This window comes from Salvelinus fontinalis, chromosome 7, assembly GCF_029448725.1.
Source record: "Salvelinus fontinalis isolate EN_2023a chromosome 7, ASM2944872v1, whole genome shotgun sequence".
Taxonomy (NCBI): Eukaryota; Metazoa; Chordata; class Actinopteri; order Salmoniformes; family Salmonidae; genus Salvelinus; species Salvelinus fontinalis.
Window position 1 is genome coordinate 3,135,734 of NC_074671.1, and position 25,406 is coordinate 3,161,139.

Sequence of the window (25,406 nt, forward strand, 5' to 3'; positions counted from 1 at the left end):
GCTCAGAGGCAGAACCATGGTTAGAGATAGAACCAGGATTAGAGGTAGAACCAGGGTTAGAGACAGAACCAGGGTTAGAGACAGAACCAGGGTTAGAGGTAATACCAGTCTCAGAGGCAGAACCAGGGTTAGAGACAGAACCAGGGTTAGAAACAGAACCAGGGTTAGAGACAGAACCAGGTTTAGAGACAGAACCAGTGCTAGAGACAGAGCCAGGGTTAGAGACAGAACCAGGGTTAGAGACAGAACCAGGTTTAGAGACAGAACCAGTGCTAGAGACAGAGCCAGGGTTAGAGGTCAAAGCAGGGTTAGAGACAGAACCAGGGCTAGAGACAGAACCAGGGTTAGAGACAGAACCAGTGCTAGAGACAGAGCCAGGGTTAGAGGTCGAAGCAGGGTTAGAGACAGAACCAGGGTTAGAGAGAGAACCAGGGTTAGAGACAGAACCAGGGTTAGAGACAGAACCAGGGTTAGAGACAGAACCAGGGTTAGGAGGTAGAACCAGGGTTAGAGACAGAACCAGGGTTAGAGACAGAACCAGGGTTAGAAACAGAACCAGGGTTAGAGGTCGAAGCAGGGTTAGAGACAGATCCAGGGCTAGACACAGAACCAGGGTTAGAGGTAGAACCAGGGTTAGAGACAGAACCAGAGTTAGAGACAGAACCAGGGTTAGAGATAGAAACAGAGCCAAGGTTAGAGACAGAACCAGGGTTAGCGGTAGAACCAGGGTTAGAGATAGAGACAGAACCAGGGTTAGCGGTAGAACCAGGGTTAGAGACAGAACCAGGGTTAGAGACAGAACCAGGGTTTGAGGTAGAACCAGGGTTAGAGACAGAACCAGGGTTAGAGACAAAACCAGGGTTAGAGACAGAACCAGGGTTAGAGACAGAGACAGAACCAGGGTTAGAGTTAGAACCAGGGTCAGAGACAGAAACAGGGTTAGAGGTAGACCCAGGGTTAGAGACAGAACCAGGGTTAGAGGTAGAACCAGTGTTAGAGACAAAACCAGGGTTAGAGACAGAACCAGGGTTAGAGACAGAGACAGAACCAGTGTTAAAGACAGACATGGAACCAAGGTTAGAGACAGAACAAGGGTTAGAGACAGAGATAGAACCAGGGTTAGAGACAGAACCAGGGTTAGAGACAGAGACAAGTTAGAGACAGAACCATGGTTGTAGGTAGAACCAGGGTTAGAGACAGAACATGGGTTAGAGACAGAACCAGGGTTAGAGAGATAACCAGGGTCAGAGACAGAACCAGGGTTTGAGGTAGAACCAGGGTTAGAGACAGAACCAGGGTTAGAGACAGAACCAAGGTTAGAGACAGAACCAAGTTAGAGACAGAACCCTGGTTGTAGGTAGAACCAGGGTTAGAGGTAGAACCAGGGTTAGAGACAGAACCAGGGTTTGAGGTAGAACCAGGGTTAGAGACAGAACCAGGGTTTGAGGTAGAACCAGGGTTAGAGACAGAACCAGGGTTAGAGACAGAACCAGGGTTAGAGACAGAACCAGCATTAAAGATTGAACCAGGGTCAGAGACAGTCACAGAACCAAGGTTAGAGACAGAACCAGGGTTAGAGACAGAGACAGAACCAAAGTTAGATACAGAACCAGGGTTAGAGACAGACACAGAACCAAGGTTAGAGACAGAACCACGGTTAGAGACAGAGATAGAACCAGGGTTAGAGACAGAACCAGGGTGAGAGACAGAACCAGGGTTAGAGTTAGAACCAGGATTAGAGGTAGAACCAGGATTAGAGGCAGAACCAGGTTAAGAGACAGAATCAGGGTTAGAGACAGAGACAGGGTTAGAGGTAGAACCAGGATTAGAGACAGAACCAGGGTTAGAGACAGAACCAGGGTCAGGGACAGAACCAGGGTTATAGGTAGAACCAGGATTAGAGACAGAACCAGGGTTAGAGGTAGAACCAGGGTTAGAGACAGAACATGGGTTAGAGACAGAACCAGGGTTAGAGACAGAACCAGGGTTAGAGACAGAACCAGGGTTAGAGGTAGAACCAGGGTTAGAGACAGAACAAGGGTTAGAGACAGAACCAGGGTTAGAGACAGAACCAGGGTTAGAGACTGAGACAGAACCAGGGTTAGAGACAGAACCATGGTTAGAGGTAGAACCAGGGTCAGAGACAGAACCAGGGTTAGAGGTAGAACCAGGGTTAGAGACAGAACCAGGGTTAGAGAAAGAACCAGGGTTAGAGACAGAACCAGGGTTAGAGACTGAGACAGAACCAGGGTTAGAGACAGAACCATGGTTAGACACAGAACCAAGGTTAGAGACAAAACCAGGGTTAGAGACAGAACCAGGGTTAGAGACAGAACCAGGGTTAGAGACAGAACCAGGGTTAGAGACAGAACAAGGGTTTGAGGTAGAACCAGGGATAGAGACAGAACCAGGGTCAGAGACAGAACCAGGGTCAGAGACAGAACCAGGGATAGAGACAGACACAGAACCAGGGTTAGAGACAGAACCACGGTTAGAGACAGAGACAGAACCAAAGTTAGAGACAGAACCACGGTTAGAGACAGAGATAGAACCAGGGTTAGAGACAGAGATAGAACGAGGGTTAGAGACAGAACCAGGGTTAGAGACAGAACCAGGGTTAGAGACAGAACCAGGGTTAGAGACAGAACCACGGTTAGAGACAGAGACAGAACCAAAGTTAGAGACAGAACCACGGTTAGAGACAGAGATAGAACCAGGGTTAGAGACAGAACCAGGGTTAGAGACAGAACCAGGGTCAGAGACAGAGACAGAACCAGGGTTAGAGACAGAGACAGAACCAAGGTTAGATTCAGAACCACGGTTAGAGACAGAGATAGAACCAGGGTTAGAGACAGAACCAGGGTTAGAGACAGAGACCGATCCAGGGTTAGAGACTGGGACAGAACAAGGGTTAGAGACAGAACCATGGTTAGAGGTAGAACCAGGGTCATAGACAGAACCAGGGTTAGAGGTAGAACCAGGGTTAGAGACAGAACCAGGGTTAGAGACAGAACCAGGGTTAGAGACAGAACCAGGGTTAGAGACTGAGACAGAACCATGATGGAGACAGAACCATGGTTAGACACAGAACCAGGGTTAGAGACAGAACCAGGGTTAGAGACAGAACCAGGGTTAGAGACAGAACCAGGGTGAGAGACAGAACCAGGATTAGAGACAGAACCAGGGTTAGAGACAGAACCAGGGTTAGAGACAGAACCAGGGATAGAGGTAGAACCAGGGTAAGAGACAGAACCAGGGTTAGAGACAGAACCAGGGTTAGAGACAGAACCAGGGTTTGAGGTAGAACCAGGGGTAGAGACAGAACCAGGGTCAGAGACAGAACCAGGGTCAGAGACAGAACCAGGGATAGAGACAGACACAGAACGAGGGTTAGAGACAGAACCACGGTTAGAGACAGAGACAGAACCAAAGTTAGAGACAGAACCAGGGTTAGAGACAGAGATAGAACCAGGGTTAGAGACAGAGATAGAACCTGGGTTAGAGACAGAGACAGAACCAGGTTTAGAGGTAGAACCAGTGTTAGAGACAGAGACAGAACCAGGGCTAGAGTCAGAACCAGGGTATGAAACAGAACCAGGGTTAGAGACAGAACCAGGGTTAGAGACAGAACCATGGTCAGAGACAGAACCAGGGTTAGAGGTAGAACCAGGGTTAGAGACAGAACCAGGGTTAGAGACAGAACCAGGGTTAGAGACAGAACCAGGGTTAGAGACAGAACAAGGGTCAGAGGTAGAACAAGGGTTAGAGACAGAACCAGGGTTAGAGACAGAACCAGGGTTATAGGTAGAACCAGGGTCAGAGACAGAACCAGGGTTAGAGACAGAACCAGGGTTAGAGACAGAACCAGTGTCAGAGACAGAACCAGGGTTAGAGACAGAACATGGGTTAGAGTTAGAACCAGGGTTAGAGACAGAACCGGGGTCAGAGACAGAACCAGGGTTAGAGACAGAACCAGGGTTAGAGGTAGAACCAGTGTTAGAGACAGGGACAGAACCAGGGTTAGAGACAGAACCAGGGTTAGAGACAGAACCGGGGTCAGAGACAGAACCAGGGATAGAGACAGAACCAGGGATAGAGAGAGAACCAGGGTTAGAGACAGAACCAGGGTTAGAGACAGAACCAGGGTTAGAGACAGGGACAGAACCAGGGTTAGAGACAGAACCAGGGTTAGAGACAGAACCAGGGATAGAGACAGAACCAGGGTTAGAGTTAGAACCAGGGTTAGAGACAGAACCGGGGTCAGAGACAGAACCAGGGTTAGAGACAGAACCAGGGTTAGAGGTAGAACCAGGATTAGAGGCAGTAACAGGATTAGAGGCAGAACCAGGGTTAGAGGTAATATCAGGCTCAGAGGCAGAACCATGGTTAGAGGTAGAACCAGGATTAGAGGTAGAACCAGGGTTAGAGACAGAACCAGGGTTAGAGGTAATACCAGGCTCAGAGACAGAACCAGGGTTAGAGACAGAGCCAGGGTTAGAGACAGAACCAGGGTTAGAAACAGAACCAGGGTCAGACAGAACCAGGGTTAGAGGTCGAAGCAGGGTTAGAGACAGAACCAGGGCTAGAGACAGAACCAGGGTTAGAGACAGAACCAGGGTTAGAGACAGAACCAGGGTTAGAGACAGAACCAGGGTTAGAAGGTAGAACCAGGGTTAGAGACAGAACCAGGGTTAGAGACAGAACCAGGGTTAGAAACAGAACCAGGGTTAGAGGTCGAAGCAGGGTTAGAGACAGAACCAGAGTTAGAGACAGAACCAGGGTTAGAGATAGAGACAGAGCCAAGGTTAGAGACAGAACCAGGGTTAGCGGTAGAACCAGGGTTAGAGACAGAACCAGGGTTAGAGACAGAACCAGGGTTTGAGACAGAACCAGGGTTAGAGACAGAGACAGGGTTAGAGACAAAACCAGGGTTAGAGACAGAACCAGGGTTAGAGACAGAGACAGAACCAGGGTTAGAGTTAGAACCAGGGTCAGAGACAGAACCAGGGTTAGAGACATAACCAGGGTCAGAGACAGAGACAGAACCAGTGTTAAAGACAGACATGGAACCAAGGTTAGAGACAGAACAAGGGTTAGAGACAGAGATAGAACCAGGGTTAGAGACAGAACCAGGGTTAGAGACAGAGCCAAGTTAGAGACAGAACCATGGTTGTAGGTAGAACAAGGGTTAGAGACAGAACATGGGTTAGAGACAGAACCAGGGTTAGAGAGATAACCAGGGTCAGAGACAGAACCAGGGTTTGAGGTAGAACCAGGGTTAGAGACAGATCCAGGGTTAGAGACAGAACCAGGGTTAGAGACAGAACCAAGTTAGAGACAGAACCAGGGTTTGAGGTAGAACCAGGGTTAGAGACAGAACCAGGGTTAGAGAGATAACCAGGGTCAGAGACAGAACCAGGGTTTGAGGTAAAACCAGGGTTAGAGACAGAACCAGGGTTAGAGACAGAACATGGGTTAGAGACAGAACCAGGGTTAGAGAGATAACCAGGGTCAGAGACTGAACCAGGGTTAGAGACAGAACCAGCATTAAAGATTGAACCAGGGTCAGAGACAGACACAGAACCAAGGTTAGAGACAGAACCACGGTTAGAGACAGAGATAGAACCAGGGTTAGAGACAGAACAAGGGTGAGAGACAGAACCAGGGTTAGAGTTAGAACCAGGATTAGAGGTAGAACCAGGATTAGAGGCAGAACCAGGTTAAGAGACAGAATAAGGGTTAGAGACAGAGACAGGGTTAGAGGTAGAACCAGGAATAGAGACAGAACCAGGGTTAGAGACAGATCCAGGGTCAGAGACAGAACCAGGGTTATAGGTAGAACCAGGATTAGAGACAGAACCAGGGTTAGAGGTAGAACCAGGGTTAGAGACAGAACAAGGATTAGAGACAGAACCAGAGTTAGAGACAGAACCAGGGTTTGAGGTAGAACCAGGGTTAGAGGTAGAACCAGGGTTAGAGACAGAACAATGGTTAGAGACAGAACCAGGGTTAGAGACAGAACCAGGGTTAGAGGTAGAACCAGGGTTAGAGACAGAACAAGGGTTAGAGACAGAACCAGGGTTAGAGACAGAACCAGGGTTAGAGACTGAGACAGAACCAGGGTTAGAGACAGAACCATGGTTAGACACAGAACCAGGGTTAGAGACAGAACCAGGGTTAGAGACAGAACCAGGGTTAGAGACAGAACAAGGGTTAGAGACAGAACCAGGGTTAGAGACAGAACCAGGGTTAGAGACAGAACCATGGTTAGAGGTAGAACCAGGGTCAGAGACAGAACCAGGGTTAGAGAAAGAACCAGGGTTAGAGACAGAACCAGGGTTAGAGACTGAGACAGAACCAGGGTTAGAGACAGAACCATGGTTAGACACAGAACCAGGGTTAGAGACAGAACCAGGGTTAGAGACAGAACCAGGGATAGAGGTAGAACCAGTGTTAGAGGTAGAACCAGGGTTAGAGACAGAACCAGGGTTAGAGACAGAACCAGGGTTAGAGACAGAACCAGGGTTAAAGACAGAACCAGGGTTTGAGGTAGAACCAGGGATAGAGACAGAACCAGGGTCAGAGATAGAACCAGGGTCAGAGACAGAACCAGGGATAGAGACAGACACAGAACCAGGGTTAGAGACAGAACCACGGTTAGAGACAGAGACAGAACCAAAGTTAGAGACAGAACCACGGTTAGAGACAGAGATAGAACCAGGGTTAGAGACAGAACCAGGGTTAGAGACAGAACCAGGGTTAGAGACAGAACCAGGGTTAGAGACAGAACCAGGGTCAGAGACAGAGACAGAACCAGGGTTAGAGACAGATACAGAACCAAGGTTAGATTCAGAACCACGGTTAGAGACAGAGATAGAACCAGGGTTAGAGACAGAACCAGGGTTAGAGACAGAGACAGAACCAGGGTTAGAGACTGGGACAGAACCAGGGTTAGAGACAGAACCATGGTTAGAGGTAGAACAAGGGTCATAGACAGAACCAGGGTTAGAGGTAGAACCAGGGTTAGAGACAGAACCAGGGTTAGAGACAGAACCAGGGTTAGAGACAGAACCAGGGTTAGAGACTGAGACAGAACCATGATAGAGACAGAACCATGGTTAGACACAGAACCAGGGTTAGAGACAGAACCAGGGTTAGAGACAGAACCAGGGTTAGAGACAGAACCATGGTTAGAGACAGAACCAGGGTTAGAGACAGAACCAGGGTTAGAGACAGAACCAGGGATAGAGGTAGAACCAGTGTTAGAGGTAGAACCAGGGTTAGAGACAGAACCAGGGTTAGAGACAGAACCAGGGTTTGAGGTAGAACCAGGGATAGAGACAGAACCAGGGTCAGAGACAGAACCAGGGTCAGAGACAGAACCAGGGATAGAGACAGAGACAGAACCAAGTTAGAGACAGAACCACGGTTAGAGACAGAGATAGAACCAGGGTTAGAGACAGAGATAGAACCAAGGTTAGAGACAGAACCAGGGTTAGAGACAGAACCAGGGTTAGAGACAGAACCAGGATTAGAGACAGAACCACGGTTAGAGACAGAGACAGAACCAAAGTTAGAGACAGAACCACGGTTAGAGACAGAGACAGAACCAAAGTTAGAGACAGAACCAGGGTTAGAGACAGAACCACGGTTAGAGACAGAGATAGAACCAGGGTTAGAGACAGAGATAGAACCAGGGTTAGAGACAGAACCAGGGTTAGAGACAGAACCAGGGTCAGAGACAGAGACAGAACCAGGGTTAGAGACAGAACCAGGGTTAGAGACAGAGACATAACCAGGGTTAGAGACAGAGGTAGAACCAGTGTTAGAGACAGAGCCATGGTCAGAGACAGAACCAAGGTTAGAGACAGAACCAGGGTTAGATACAGAACCAGGGTTAGAGGTAGAACCAGGGTTAGAGACAGAGACAGAACCAGGGTTAGAGACAGAGGTAGAACCAGTGTTAGAGACAGAGCCATGGTCAGAGACAGAACCAAGGTTAGAGACAGAACCAGGTTAGAGACAGAACCAGGGTTAGAGACAGAACCAGGGTTAGAGGTAGAACCAGGGTTAGAGACAGAAGCAGAGTTAGATGTAGAACCAGGGTTAGAGGTAGAACCAGGCTTAGAGACAGAACCAGGGTTAGAGTTAGAACCAGGGTTAGAGACAGAAGCAGGGTTTGAGGTAGAACCAGGGATAGAGACAGAACCAGGGTTTGAGGTAGAACCAGGGATAGAGACAGACACAGAACCAGGGTTAGAGACAGAACCACGTTTAGAGACAGAGACAGAACCAAAGTTAGAGACAGAACCAGGGTTAGAGACAGAGATAGAACCAGGGTTAGAGACAGAACCAGGGTTAGAGACAGAACCAGGGCTGGAGGTAGAACCAGTGTTAGAGACAGAACCATGGTTAGAGACAGAGATAGAACCAGGGTTAGAGACAGAGACAGAACCAAGGTTAGATACAGAACCACGGTTAGAGACCAAGATAGAACCAGGGTTAGAGACAGAACCAGGGTTAGAGACAGAACCAGGGCTGGAGGTAGAACCAGTGTTAGAGACAGAACCAGGGTTAGAGGTAGAACCAAGGTTAGAGACAGAACCAGGGTTAGAGACAGAACCAGGATTAGAGACAGAACCAGGGTTAGAGACAGAACCAGGGTTAGAGACAGAACCAGGGATAGAGGTAGAACCAGGGTAAGAGACAGAACCAGGGTTAGAGACAGAACCAGGGTTAGAGACAGAACCAGGGTTTGAGGTAGAACCAGGGGTAGAGACAGAACCAGGGTCAGAGACAGAACCAGGGTCAGAGACAGAACCAGGGATAGAGACAGACACTGAACGAGGGTTAGAGACAGAACCACGGTTAGAGACAGAGACAGAACCAAAGTTAGAGACAGAACCAGGGTTAGAGACAGAGATAGAACCAGGGTTAGAGACAGAGATAGAACCTGGGTTAGAGACAGAGACAGAACCAGGTTTAGAGGTAGAACCAGTGTTAGAGACAGAGACAGAACCAGGGCTAGAGTCAGAACCAGGGTATGAAACAGAACCAGGGTTAGAGACAGAACCAGGGTCAGAGACAGAACCAGGGATAGAGACAGACACTGAACGAGGGTTAGAGACAGAACCACGGTTAGAGACAGAGACAGAACCAAAGTTAGAGACAGAACCAGGGTTAGAGACAGAGATAGAACCAGGGTTAGAGACAGAGATAGAACCTGGGTTAGAGACAGAGACAGAACCAGGTTTAGAGGTAGAACCAGTGTTAGAGACAGAGACAGAACCAGGGCTAGAGTCAGAACCAGGGTATGAAACAGAACCAGGGTTAGAGACAGAACCAGGGTTAGAGACAGAACCATGGTCAGAGACAGAACCAGGGTTAGAGGTAGAACCAGGGTTAGAGACAGAACCAGGGTTAGAGACAGAACGAGGGTTAGAGACAGAACCAGGGTTAGAGACAGAACAAGGGTCAGAGGTAGAACAAGGGTTAGAGACAGAACCAGGGTTAGAGACAGAACCAGGGTTATAGGTAGAACCAGGGTCAGAGACAGAACCAGGGTTAGAGACAGAACCAGGGTTAGAGACAGAACCAGTGTCAGAGACAGAACCAGGGTTAGAGACAGAACATGGGTTAGAGTTAGAACCAGGGTTAGAGACAGAACCGGGGTCAGAGACAGAACCAGGGTTAGAGACAGAACCAGGGTTAGAGGTAGAACCAGTGTTAGAGACAGGGACAGAACCAGGGTTAGAGACAGAACCAGGGTTAGAGACAGAACCGGGGTCAGAGACAGAACCAGGGATAGAGACAGAACCAGGGATAGAGAGAGAACCAGGGTTAGAGACAGAACCAGGGTTAGAGACAGAACCAGGGTTAGAGACAGGGACAGAACCAGGGTTAGAGACAGAACCAGGGTTAGAGACAGAACCAGGGATAGAGACAGAACCAGGGTTAGAGTTAGAACCAGGGTTAGAGACAGAACCGGGGTCAGAGACAGAACCAGGGTTAGAGACAGAACCAGGGTTAGAGGTAGAACCAGGATTAGAGGCAGAAACAGGATTAGAGGCAGAACCAGGGTTAGAGGTAATATCAGGCTCAGAGGCAGAACCATGGTTAGAGGTAGAACCAGGATTAGAGGTAGAACCAGGGTTAGAGACAGAACCAGGGTTAGAGGTAATACCAGGCTCAGAGACAGAACCAGGGTTAGAGACAGAGCCAGGGTTAGAGACAGAACCAGGGTTAGAAACAGAACCAGGGTCAGACAGAACCAGGGTTAGAGGTCGAAGCAGGGTTAGAGACAGAACCAGGGCTAGAGACAGAACCAGGGTTAGAGACAGAACCAGGGTTAGAGACAGAACCAGGGTTAGAGACAGAACCAGGGTTAGAAGGTAGAACCAGGGTTAGAGACAGAACCAGGGTTAGAGACAGAACCAGGGTTAGAAACAGAACCAGGGTTAGAGGTCGAAGCAGGGTTAGAGCCAGAACCAGAGTTAGAGACAGAACCAGGGTTAGAGATAGAGACAGAGCCAAGGTTAGAGACAGAACCAGGGTTAGCGGTAGAACCAGGGTTAGAGACAGAACCAGGGTTAGAGACAGAACCAGGGTTTGAGACAGAACCAGGGTTAGAGACAGAGACAGGGTTAGAGACAAAACCAGGGTTAGAGACAGAACCAGGGTTAGAGACAGAGACAGAACCAGGGTTAGAGTTAGAACCAGGGTCAGAGACAGAACCAGGGTTAGAGACATAACCAGGGTCAGAGACAGAGACAGAACCAGTGTTAAAGACAGACATGGAACCAAGGTTAGAGACAGAACAAGGGTTAGAGACAGAGATAGAACCAGGGTTAGAGACAGAACCAGGGTTAGAGACAGAGCCAAGTTAGAGACAGAACCATGGTTGTAGGTAGAACAAGGGTTAGAGACAGAACATGGGTTAGAGACAGAACCAGGGTTAGAGAGATAACCAGGGTCAGAGACAGAACCAGGGTTTGAGGTAGAACCAGGGTTAGAGACAGATCCAGGGTTAGAGACAGAACCAGGGTTAGAGACAGAACCAAGTTAGAGACAGAACCAGGGTTTGAGGTAGAACCAGGGTTAGAGACAGAACCAGGGTTAGAGAGATAACCAGGGTCAGAGACAGAACCAGGGTTTGAGGTAAAACCAGGGTTAGAGACAGAACCAGGGTTAGAGACAGAACATGGGTTAGAGACAGAACCAGGGTTAGAGAGATAACCAGGGTCAGAGACTGAACCAGGGTTAGAGACAGAACCAGCATTAAAGATTGAACCAGGGTCAGAGACAGACACAGAACCAAGGTTAGAGACAGAACCACGGTTAGAGACAGAGATAGAACCAGGGTTAGAGACAGAACAAGGGTGAGAGACAGAACCAGGGTTAGAGTTAGAACCAGGATTAGAGGTAGAACCAGGATTAGAGGCAGAACCAGGTTAAGAGACAGAATAAGGGTTAGAGACAGAGACAGGGTTAGAGGTAGAACAAGGAATAGAGACAGAACCAGGGTTAGAGACAGAACCAGGGTCAGAGACAGAACCAGGGTTATAGGTAGAACCAGGATTAGAGACAGAACCAGGGTTAGAGGTAGAACCAGGGTTAGAGACAGAACAAGGGTTAGAGACAGAACCAGAGTTAGAGACAGAACCAGGGTTTGAGGTAGAACCAGGGTTAGAGGTAGAACCAGGGTTAGAGACAGAACAATGGTTAGAGACAGAACCAGGGTTAGAGACAGAACCAGGGTTAGAGGTAGAACCAGGGTTAGAGACAGAACAAGGGTTAGAGACAGAACCAGGGTTAGAGACAGAACCAGGGTTAGAGACTGAGACAGAACCAGGGTTAGAGACAGAACCATGGTTAGACACAGAACCAGGGTTAGAGACAGAACCAGGGTTAGAGACAGAACCAGGGTTAGAGACAGAACAAGGGTTAGAGACAGAACCAGGGTTAGAGACAGAACCAGGGTTAGAGACAGAACCATGGTTAGAGGTAGAACCAGGGTCAGAGACAGAACCAGGGTTAGAGAAAGAACCAGGGTTAGAGACAGAACCAGGGTTAGAGACTGAGACAGAACCAGGGTTAGAGACAGAACCATTGTTAGACACAGAACCAGGGTTAGAGACAGAACCAGGGTTAGAGACAGAACCAGGGATAGAGGTAGAACCAGTGTTAGAGGTAGAACCAGGGTTAGAGACAGAACCAGGGTTAGAGACAGAACCAGGGTTAGAGACAGAACCAGGGTTAAAGACAGAACCAGGGTTTGAGGTAGAACCAGGGATAGAGACAGAACCAGGGTCAGAGATAGAACCAGGGTCAGAGACAGAACCAGGGATAGAGACAGACACAGAACCAGGGTTAGAGACAGAACCACGGTTAGAGACAGAAACAGAACCAAAGTTAGAGACAGAACCACGGTTAGAGACAGAGATAGAACCAGGGTTAGAGACAGAACCAGGGTTAGAGACAGAACCAGGGTTAGAGACAGAACCAGGGTTAGAGACAGAACCAGGGTCAGAGACAGAGACAGAACCAGGGTTAGAGACAGAGACAGAACCAAGGTTAGATTCAGAACCACGGTTAGAGACAGAGATAGAACCAGGGTTAGAGACAGAACCAGGGTTAGAGACAGAGACAGAACCAGGGTTAGAGACTGGGACAGAACCAGGGTTAGAGACAGAACCATGGTTAGAGGTAGAACAAGGGTCATAGACAGAACCAGGGTTAGAGGTAGAACCAGGGTTAGAGACAGAACCAGGGTTAGAGACAGAACCAGGGTTAGAGACTGAGACAGAACCATGATAGAGACAGAACCATGGTTAGACACAGAACCAGGGTTAGAGACAGAACCAGGGTTAGAGACAGAACCAGGGTTAGAGACAGAACCATGGTTAGAGACAGATCCAGGGTTAGAGACAGAACCAGGGTTAGAGACAGAACCAGGGATAGAGGTAGAACCAGTGTTAGAGGTAGAACCAGGGTTAGAGACAGAACCAGGGTTAGAGACAGAACCAGGGTTTGAGGTAGAACCAGGGATAGAGACAGAACCAGGGTCAGAGACAGAACCAGGGTCAGAGACAGAACCAGGGATAGAGACAGAGACAGAACCAAGTTAGAGACAGAACCACGGTTAGAGACAGAGATAGAACCAGGGTTAGAGACAGAGATAGAACCAAGGTTAGAGACAGAACCAGGGTTAGAGACAGAACCAGGGTTAGAGACAGAACCAGGGTTAGAGACAGAACCACGGTTAGAGACAGAGACAGAACCAAAGTTAGAGACAGAACCACGGTTAGAGACAGAGACAGAACCAAAGTTAGAGACAGAACCAGGGTTAGAGACAGAACCACGGTTAGAGACAGAGATAGAACCAGGGTTAGAGACAGAGATAGAACCAGGGTTAGAGACAGAACCAGGGTTAGAGACAGAACCAGGGTCAGAGACAGAGACAGAACCAGGGTTAGAGACAGAACCAGGGTTAGAGACAGAGACATAACCAGGGTTAGAGACAGAGGTAGAACCAGTGAAAGAGACAGAGCCATGGTCAGAGACAGAACCAAGGTTAGAGACAGAACCAGGGTTAGATACAGAACCAGGGTTAGAGGTAGAACCAGGGTTAGAGACAGAGACAGAACCAGGGTTAGAGACAGAGGTAGAACCAGTGTTAGAGACAGAGCCATGGTCAGAGACAGAACCAAGGTTAGAGACAGAACCAGGTTAGAGACAGAACCAGGGTTAGAGACAGAACCAGGGTTAGAGGTAGAACCAGGGTTAGAGACAGAAGCAGAGTTAGATGTAGAACCAGGGTTAGAGGTAGAACCAGGCTTAGAGACAGAACCAGGGTTAGAGTTAGAACCAGGGTTAGAGACAGAAGCAGGGTTTGAGGTAGAACCAGGGATAGAGACAGAACCAGGGTTTGAGGTAGAACCAGGGATAGAGACAGAACCAGGGTCAGAGACAGAACCAGGGTCAGAGACAGAACCAGGGTCAGAGACAGACACAGAACCAGGGTTAGAGACAGAACCACGGTTAGAGACAGAGACAGAACCAAAGTTAGAGACAGAACCAGGGTTAGAGACAGAGATAGAACCAGGGTTAGAGACAGAACCAGGGTTAGAGACAGAACCAGGGCTTGAGGTAGAACCAGTGTTAGAGACAGAACCATGGTTAGAGACAGAGATAGAACCAGGGTTAGAGACAGAGACAGAACCAAGGTTAGATACAGAACCACGGTTAGAGACCAAGATAGAACCAGGGTTAGAGACAGAACCAGGGTTAGAGACAGAACCAGGGCTGGAGGTAGAACCAGTGTTAGAGACAGAACCAGGGTTAGAGGTAGAACCAAGGTTAGAGACAGAACCAGTGTTAGAGACAGAACCAGGGTTAGAGGTAGAACCAAGGTTAGAGACAGAACCAGTGTTAGAGACAGAACCAGGGTTAGAGAAAGAACCAGGGTTAGAGACAGAACCAGGGTTAGAGACAGAACCAAGGTTAGAGACAGAACCAGGGTTAGAGTTAGAACCAGGGTCAGAGACAGAACCAAGGTTAGAGACAGAACCAGGGTTAGAGACAGAACCAGGGTTAGAGGTAGAACCAGGGTTAGAGGTAGAACCAGGGTTAGAGACAGAACCAGGGTTAGAGAAAGAACCAGGGTTAGAGACAGAACCAGGGTTAGAGACAGAACCAAGGTTAGAGACAGAACCAGGGTTAGAGTTAGAACCAGGGTCAGAGACAGAACCAGGGTTAGAGACAGAACCAGGGTCAGAGACAGAACCAGGGTTAGAGTTAGAACCAGGGTCAGAGACAGAACCAGGGTTAGAGACAGAACCAGGGTTAGAGACAGAACCAGGGTCAGAGACAGAACCAGGGTTAGAGTATGGGTTAATGGTGAGGATGCTGATGCTGATATGAACAACAATAATGATAATAATAATAATAATAATAATAATAATAATAATAATAATAATAATAATACTACTAATAACAATAATAATAATAATAATAATAATAATAATGATAATAATGATAATAATAATAATAATGATAATAATAATAATAATGATAATTATAATAATAATAATAATAATAATAATAATGATAATTATAATAATAATAATAATAATAATAATAATGATAATTATAATAATACTGTACAATAATGAGTTGTTATTTTTGTTACATTACATTACATTGTTATATTATTATCAACATTGCTGTATATGTCTCTCACCTCAAATAGAAAGGACAAGAAAATAAATGTATTAACATAAGATTAAATAGGCCAATTTCACCTAAGTTTTGTCAACTATATTTTTGTAAAACGAAATAAAGAACAATTCCATGATAAATGAATGATATTTTTTTTTCAGAATCTTAAAATATAATATATATATTTTTTAAAGATCAGAGATCAGAAATTAGAAGTGGACCTATCTTCAATGTGATCTTCCCATTGGTTTAGCCCGCCGTAACGTATCAGCGAGTTTGTAAACTCAACAAAAGACGCCCGTTTGTCATCATGCAACAAAACATTATGTAAAATATGAAAGATGCAAATGGGACCAACATTTTGTTTTAAGCCATTGGTTTATCTGCACTGTTTCACACGTCAGTTGTGGAAGGATGTTGCTCGTATTGGAAGCACAGTTTGAGCAGAAATATAATGCATGTGATCACCCTAGCAGCATCCGAAGACTGTGGGTCATTTCTTCTGTCTCCCGCAGAAAAGACATTACGCCTCTCATATTTACATACTCTCTAATATTTATCAAACATTCATAACTTACAAGTGAATGGAATGTTCGCTCGTCCTTAGAGAACATGATAATGAAGGCGTTGACGTTTTCTGACACGTATTGTTAAGTTTTATACAGTTCAGTCTGATATATCACGCCCGATTAACCATTATCATATGCTATGTATGTCCGCCCACCGCTGTCTGTCTGTCTGTCAGGAGGATGACGTTATCACCTGGTGGAGAGAGGACGACTACAAGACATTATTAATGACCCGAAGCTTTTTATGCAAAGCACGGAATTCTTTTGAACGTGAATGTCAGTAAGACCTACATGACGTAGCCAATACAGGATACAGGCTAATGCCGTTATGGACCGTGTGGACATTTTCCTTTTCAGTAACCCACTGAATTAACTTTACCATTCAATGCAAAATGCTAATTATTCCACAATTCGTTGACAAGTAAAGCCTAAGCATGCTACTGAAATATTCCACTTTGTTTTTACGGATTCCGTTCCACAAAATAATAATTCAGACTGTTTATGTCAGGGATGGCAGGGTAGTCTAGTATTTAGAGCGTTGGACTAGTAAACGGAAGGTTGCAAGTTCGAATCCCCGAGCTGATCGTGAACAAGGCAAGTAAAACCACTGTTCCTAGGGCCGTCAAAAGATAATAAGAATGTCCTTCTTGCCTTAATAAAATAAAATATCCCCTTTGGTGGAGTGGGGGTCGGCGCCAGGTGGGTTGTAATCCTTCCTTGATCACTGTCTTGTTGTATCTGTGGATTGCTGGAGGTGAGGCCTTGACTTTAATAACGTCAACAGCCACATGCTAACCATAGGATAGATCCTATTGCAACAATCGATCCCCAGAAAACCCTGTATATTTTGCAGAGCAATTCCCAAACTTCCAAAAATGTGCCACGGTTGTCATATTCTCCTCGAGGTCGCTATATGTAGTCCTACCCCATAATCAGATAAAATAGCTCGTTTATTACTTAGTCAATCATTTTGCTTTGACAGTATTGTAACATAGCGATCCATAAATGTAACATATGGTGATATAATCAAGCGTGTTACCCGTCGTATATGGGGCATGAAGCACATTGCTATGCCTTTCAGTCAGGTCACTGTGGGTCATTGTACAGGGCTTCACAGAAAACTATCCCGTCCTGGTGCAAAATCTACGGGGATTTCCTTTCTTTAGTGTAAGTTCCTTACAAATAATACATCAAACAAACAAACACATTCATAATATTGTTAAAACAATGATTATAACAACAACACTAATAAATACATTCATATCAATCAACAAAAACATAACAATTTAATAATTACAATAACAATAACAAAATACTAACAATATAATATAAAATAACCTAAGTAATAAATCAACAACATCATTTGTTAGTCATCATTTATTTACTAAGTTTGTCTTGTTATGTACCTGCAGTGGACGAGAATGGAGGTAAGGACGGATTGGTCGGTAATAAAATGATACTGAGGCCTAGTGAATACGTTTTAACATGATGGAAAATGGCCTGACAGATTTCCCAGTCTTTCTGTATCTTCAAGACATGTTACATCTACCGCATCAACATTGTATTGTTAAGGACAATTGAAACATGAGACGCACCTTCTATTAATTCGCCCGTCGTCATGGAGAAAGCTTCGGCCCAATCCAAGAGTTCATTGATCAATAGAAAACGTTCTAGAAACATTTTCGTATTTTTAGTATAAGGAAATGCTTCAATAATAAGTCGACCACCGTGACGTTCTTTAGGCTTAGGCTATACTGATAATACTGTGTGTGTGTGTGTGTGTGTGTGTGTGTGTGTGTGTGTGTGTGTGTGTGTGTGTGTGTGTGTGTGTGTGTGTGTGTGTGTGTGTGTGTGTGTGTGTGTGTGTGTGTGTGTGTGTGTGTGTGTGTGTGTGTGTGTGTGTGTGTGTGTGTGTGTGCGTGTATGTGTGCGTGTGTGTCTGTGTGTGTCTGTGTCCAAGGAATGGAGGAACACTGAGATGTGCCCTACTTATTTGTCCAGAGTCAGAGTTAACGCTGGATAAGACATATATTTAAAGAAGTAGATGATGTGGTCTATTAAAGATTAGCAATACTGCAATATGTCGTAAACATTAAAGGAAGGTGACGAGGTAAGTCATATTTGGTTTTTCTTTTTTTGTCCTTACAAAAGCCTATATTACACTTGTGAATGAGCCCATGGATGTCTGTAAGGTTGTGTACTGTGTGAGAGAGCGTGAAAGCTGGCAGGAAATCACGCGGCGATAAAGCTCCATGTCCCTCCGTAGGGCGAGGCTGGCTAATTTCTAAGCATAATTAACTATATGCTTAAAATCAATTGTTTCCCGTACCCAGCCAGGGTCCTGGACTGCCAGCAGGGAGAGGCCTATTTTTTTTTGCACGTGTGAAAGCAGGAAGCAGGTCTACCTGCCACTCATTAAACCACAGCAATTCAATAGAGAGAAGAGAGGGGAGGGGGAAGTCAGGTTAAACCTGCTCGTTATACCTGCAGCGCAATTAACACGACTTGTTCCTCCTCTAATCCGTTGCTTGCTCTCTGTTCTACTAATAATTGAACTTCATGTAGGAATTAAAAAAAATACATAATCATATACATATATATATATATACGCTATAAGAATCTCACGCGCATTAATTGATAGCGATCTATTATCAACGCGTTGTTGTGGATTTTAGTCGGCGTTTGAAGTTTCATTAAGTATGCTATGGGTATCTAGGGAAGAGCCTTGCAGCGCTAACCCATATTACCGTTGCAGAGCTATAAAACAGGCTAATGTCGATGTGTCTGTCGAGCTGCACATTCTGCTGAAGGAGATTCCACGGGAAGTAAAGTACTGTGGCGACATTATTGCGTTTGTAAGCACTTTTCCACGTTCGTCGTGGGGGAATACGTCTCTGAATCGCTTGATAGAAATACACAGACTATTGTTGGCGAGAAGAGAAGGGTTTGAAATAATAAGAAGAAGGGGTTTGAAATGATGCTTGCGTTTAACATCCCTCAACTACAATTGTTGAAACTGGTAGAAGGCGTCGCATAGTGCTGCCCTGGCGACTTGTAGGTGAAGCAACGCACACTTGAACGGAGAGAGGACTTGACCTCTGCCTTTATGTTGTGTCTAATGTTAGTCTAAAACACAATCAGTCCTTTATATGGGACATGAGCTGGCGTGACACGTCCTGTTCACCAGATGGATGTTCGCAGGGCTGAGGATCTCTATAAACTCTCAGGTGTTTCTAGATGTTTTGGTAGCTCGTCACAGCGTGGAAAAAAAATATTAGAACATACAACAACAAAAAAAGGACGAGAGGTTTTAAGAAATAGCTGATTTGTTAATGATACGTGTTGAGAATAAATGTATAATTACTGTGTAGCCTTTGACTAAAGTTCTCACAGATTTACTATATCTAAACATTATTATAGTCAATATAGTCATGCGGTTAATCATTTATAATCGAAACTCAACCAGTCAAAAGTCAATGTAAATTGTATACAACTGAACGGATGTAGCATTTCAACATTTTATATTGTAGGAAAACGACCAGTAAGGAGACAGAAGAAATGTAGGATTGTATTGTAGGAAAATAACTATTAAAGGAGACAGAGAGATTGTAGGATTATATTGTAGGAAAATAACTATTAAAGGGGACAGAGAGATTGTAGGATTATATTGTAGGAAAATAACTATTAAAGGGGACAGAGAGATTGTAGGATTATATTGTAGGAAAATAACCATTAAAGGGGACAGAGAGATTGTAGGATTATATTGTAGGAAAATAACTATTAAAGGGGACAGAGAGATTGTAGGATTATATTGTAGGAAAATGACCATTAAAGGGGACAGAGAGATTGTAGGATTATATTGTAGGAAAATAACCATTAAAGGGGACAGAGAGGTTGTAGGATTATATTATATATATCGCAACTCATTGATCTGTGCACCCGACTGTTTGCAACAATGCACTTTAAAATAGGAAACTGGAATGAGGTCTGAAATATTTCCTAAACACACAACCGCCATCATGTACTACCTCAAAGAATGAGACTAAACGATATATGGAAAGCAAACTAAACCCAAGGGACGAAGAATTGCACCCATAACAAAAGCTTTGTCATGGAACCACAATATCTCACTCATTTTACATATAAACAAAACACTGTACAAATAATACAGAAAACGAGATGAATAATAATCACAACAAATGTAGGTTATTTTTGTGATAAAACAGAGGCCTGGAAAGACTTCGCGGTCAGCGTTCACTGCCCACTGTATACACGAGAGGAGGTGAGAGGTGGAGGCGAGAAAGATAATAGGTGGACAAGGAGAGAGGAGAAGGAGAGAGGAGAAGGAGAGAGGAGAAGGACAGAGGAGAAGGAGAGAGGAGAAGGAGAGAGGAGAAGGACAGAGGAGAAGGAGAGAGGAGAAGGACAGAGGAGAAGGACATAGGAGAGAGGAGAAGGAGAGAGGAGAAGGACATAGGATAAGGAGAGAGGAGAAGGAGAGAGGAGAAGGACATAGGAGAAGGAGAGAGGAGAAGGAGAGAGGAGAAGAGAAACCTGATGATTGCATCAGTAATTCAAACAGAGTGCCATGAAAGTTGACACCAGACTGGATCCTAGAATTAACGTTCGGGTCAGATCGCCATAAACTGTATCCACCAAGTCAGGAGGGAACGGAGGAATGTGTAAGTGATTTCAGGAACGAAGGCATGTGTAAGGGATTTCCTATCAATTTTGCAGTCGCGGATATAATGCCTTTAGGTCTAATTGAAGAATCGCGGCAGGATAAGGGTTGTATAGGAGTTTTCTTCATTAGGGGTATTTAAATGATGCCTGTCTTGTATAGGAGTCAGATCTACAGGTAACTGCCAAAATAAAGGAAACACTTGAGAAGATCAGGGTTCTGGCGGTTCTGTTGTGGTGCGGAGTGCATTTTCCTGCCATGGTTCAGCTCCACTAAACCCCGTAGAGAAGGTTTTATTTGGCCCCCCAAGATAGATTATTGTCAATGTATTTGTGTATATATATTTATTTTACATAAAAGACTGTAAAACACCAGGAAATCATCTGTAAGTGATTTTAATCTTGAAAAATATTTTACCAAGTATTCCCACGCAAATTGATGCATACACTTGCGGATCATTTGCACTCGGCAAAGTATTATTCTGTTCCGGCCACCCGATCATCAAGAAACCATCGTCAAACGGCTGAATCTAGTTGGTGATCCCATGCAATAGAGGGCAAGATACCGCCAATAAAAGTACAACCGTTGTGATTGATCACTTTCAACCAGTGATGAATCCTTTCCTGATTCGGACTAGTCTCTTCCAAGGATGACAATGTCAACCATCCACAGGGAACGAACGGTCACTGAATGGTTTGATGAGAATGAAAACGAGGTAAACCATATACCATTGCTCTCTCAGTCATAACATCTCAACACAAACTGAACCAATTTGGGAGATTCTGGAGTGGCGCATGTGACAGCGTTTTCTACCACAATTAACATAACACCAACTTATGGAATTTCTCATGGAACAATGGTGTCGCATTTCCCCCCAAATAGAGTTCCAGACACGTGTAGAATCTACAGTATGCCGAGGTGCATTGAAGCTGTTCTGGCTCTTGGTGGCCCAACGCCCTATTAAGACGCCCCATGTTGGTGTTTCCTTTATTTTGGCAGTTACCTTTATGTCTTCCTGCTCACATGACAGTCAAAAGTTTTATACAAACATAGAACGTGTGAAAAGGGCATCCGGGTGATATTTCTCCCCTTTTCCCAGACGGACAATATTAATCATCAATTATCTGGCTCTCCACATTGATAAATATGATTGAAAACAAATGTAAAAGCTCCGACACAAAAGGCGTTTTTCCCCCCTTTAACGTTGTTCTTTTCAGTCTGTTCATCAAAGAGTTCTAAAATTGGTGTCCCGAAGATGTACATTGTTGAGATGACATGATGACAATGCGGAGACAAAGCGTGGTCTACCAGACATGTCGGCTGTAGGGGGGGGGAGGCTGAGAACGGGTCTGACAACGGGTCAGGGCAGGGCTGTGTGGCGAGTTAATACTCTGAGCACAGGAATGGACCACAACTTTAGTAGTAGCCAAGTGCTCTCTCTCTCTCTCTCTCTCTCTCTCTCTCTCTCTCTCTCGCTCTCTCTCTCTCTCTCTCTCTCTCTCTCTCTCTCTCTCTCTCTCTCTCTCTCTCTCTCTCTCTCTCTCTCTCTCTCTCTCTCTCTCTCTCTCTCTCTCTATTTGTGCACCGGCCTTCAAATGCTTTTTCTGTGTGTTGGATGCTGAGATGATGGTCAGGCTCCAGAATGTGTATGAGAGGGAGAGAGAGAGAGAGAGAGATCGGCCTCTCTTTCAAACCAACCCTGTTTGTGGTTTAGTTGAGCGCTCTACAGAGCTTCTGGCGGTGCAACAACCCGCTGCTGCTACAAAGAGTTGAATCGTTGAAAGCAACTAAAGTGATGGAGCCAGCGCCATATTAACAGAATAAACAATATTTGTATTCATTTGAGAAATGAGGTTTGAACAACAAGACAAAAAAAAAAAAAAACCCTGAACAAAAGACCCGCAAAACAACCGTGAATACTACCATTGTCCCTAGGCTTTTCAACTCTGATTCACCATATCATAACCCCCTGCCACGACGAAAACATCAATATCCCGACGGAAAGGACGCGTTTCTATGGAAGACTAAAGCATTTTCGTGCTGAACAGATCTTCTTGTAGAAAGACAACGGGAAATGAAAAGGGATCAAAGGCAACAGCTCTTGGGAGCGTATAGCTCTACGCGTCTGTGAATCAAAGATAGACGAGGAGGACTTTTTTTTTTTTTTTAAAGCACTTGGTTAGCCTTGGTACTTCCCCCGGTCAGTCAGCCTCAGCCCCATCTCCGCCTAATCTCTTAGGAAGGCTACACCGATGCATGACGCCTAAGAAACTAGCTAACTTCCACGGCACTTCATAGGAGGCATAACACACAATTGTTCTTTGTTATAGCATATTGCAAGCAATTATGCTGTTTCATAGAAAACATGTGTCCAGTCACTGTCAATGCCAATAGGCTTATATTTGTGTTCATGTTTTATTAATTTAATAAAAGTAACTGTAAGTTAATAAGAATATATATATATTACATCTAAAAACTAACCATTATTCCGATCTCTACTAACTGTAATTATTTTTAAAGTGTCAACTATAACCTATTTAGTTGACCTAATAAACCTCCTAAATACATTGAAAACTGTTGATGGTTCAATTGACTCCATTGACTGCCGAGTGCATTTTTATCTCCCTCCCATTCAGCTAGATTAACACGCATGTGCACAAGACATAGGTTCTATATGGCTCCTAGAAACAACGCTAAGTAAACAGGAGCTAGCGAACAGAAGACTAGTCCTTTTGTCGGGCCCGAGGCAGCTGCCCAACCCTCTATTCTATTGGAAAAGACTGACCGCGTCCTCTCGGCTGCCCCCTCGTCAGCCCACTGCACAACAAGAGAGGGATGTTCTGCTTGCGTGGGTAACACTCTCGTTCCAGCCCCATAGCCCCTCTTCTTTCCTCCCAGTGAAAGGAGTGAGTTGTGAGTCGTGGATACAGCCAGCCACGTCTGGCGGGCACAAAGCCCCGTGAAGCCCCAACGGGTTCCACCCAATGAAAGGAATGACCGGGATGGGAAACAGTGAAAGAATGCGACTCTGACTATGGCCAGCAGATTTAGAAAAGGAACGGAAGCTTTGGTTGTTGTAGTCAAAAAAAGAAAGAAAAAAAAAACCCTTTTGAGAACTGGCTTAGTAGCTCTAGGAAGGTTCAGCATTGAAATTACATTTATAAACACAGAATTACATACGAAAATACATGTGTAGACCCAGGGCATAAGTTACGTATGAGGACACCGATGTCCGGATATCAGATATATATTTTTTTAACCAGTCGGGTTCTCAATTTACTGTTGAGGGTTAGAATAGTAGAATACACGAAGTGCAATTTCGAAATGCGTAACCAAGTTTCGCTCATGTCAGTTAAACTTTTGTAGATTGGAAAAAATAGTTGGGTTAATCTAGCCAGCTATCTAAACGTCTAGTAATAATGGCCGTGCCCTGGGGCCCAGACCACCAGGGGGCCCTCATAATAATGGCCGTGCCCTGGGGCCCAGACCTTCAGGGGGCCCTCATAATAATGGTTGTGCCCTGGGGCCCAGACCGCCAGGGGGCCCTCATAATAATGGCCGTGCCCTGGGGCCCAGACCGCCAGGGGGCCCTCATAATAATGGTTGTGCCCTGGGGCCCAGACCGCCAGGGGGCCCTCATAATAATGGCCGTGCCCTAGGGCCCAGACCTTCAGGGGGCCCTCATAATAATGGCTGTGCCCTGGAGCCCAGACCGCCAGGGGGCCCTCATAATAATGGTCGTGCCCTGGAGCCCAGACCGCCAGGGGGCCCTCATAATAATGGTTGTGCCCTGGGTCCCAGACCGCCAGGGGGCCCTCATAATAATGGCCGTGCCCTGGGGCCCAGACCGCCAGGGGGCCCTCATAATAATGGCCGTGCCCTGGGTCCCAGACCGCCAGGGGGCCCTCATAATAATGGTTGTGCCCTGGAGCCCAGACAGCCAGGGGGCCCTCATAATAATGGTTGTGCCCTGGAGCCCAGACCACCAGGGGGCCCTCATAATAATGGTCGTGCCCTGGAGCCCAGACCGCCAGGGGGCCCTCATAATAATGGTTGTGCCCTGGAGCCCAGACCACCAGGGGGCCCTCATAATAATGGTCGTGCCCTGGAGCCCAGACCGCCAGGGGGCCCTCATAACAATGGCCGTGCCCTGGGTCCCAGACCGCCAGGGGGCCCTCATAATAATGGCCCTGCCCTGGAGCCCAGACCGCCAGGGGGCCCTCATAATAATGGCCGTGCCCTGGGTCCCAGACCGCCAGGGGGCCCTCATAATAATGGCCGTGCCCTGGAGCCCAGACCGTCAGGGGGCCCTCATTGTTTTGGAGTCCTTCTCACTCAGATATCATATTAACATGGCATACATCATGGCAACATCTGCATAATTGTAGGAAATTCGATTTTAAAAAAAAAAATCTATCCCTACCCCATGGCAAAAATGTGTAGAATTGCAGGAAATGTGCTGTTAAACTGCACACAAAAAGATGAAAGGCCCAGTGCAGTTCAAAACGTGATTATCCTGTGTTATATATATTTACATACAGTACCAGTCAAAAGTTTAGATACACCTACTTATTCCAGGGTTTTTCTTTATTTTTACTATTTTCTACGTTGTAGAATAATAGTGACGACATCAAAAGGATGAAATAACACATATGGAATCATGTAGTAACCAAAAAAGTGTTAAACAAATCAAAATATATTTTAGATTCTTCAAAGTAGCCACCCTTTGCCTTGATGACAGTTTTGCACACTCTTGGCATTCTCTCAACCAGCTTCATGAGGAATGCTTTTCCAACAGTCCTGAAGGAGTTCCCACATATGCTGAGCACTTGTTGACCCCTTTTCCTTCCCTCTGCGGTCCAATTCATCCCAAACCATCTCAGTTGGGTTGAGGTCGGGTGATTGTGGAGGCCAGGTCATGTGATGCACCATCACTC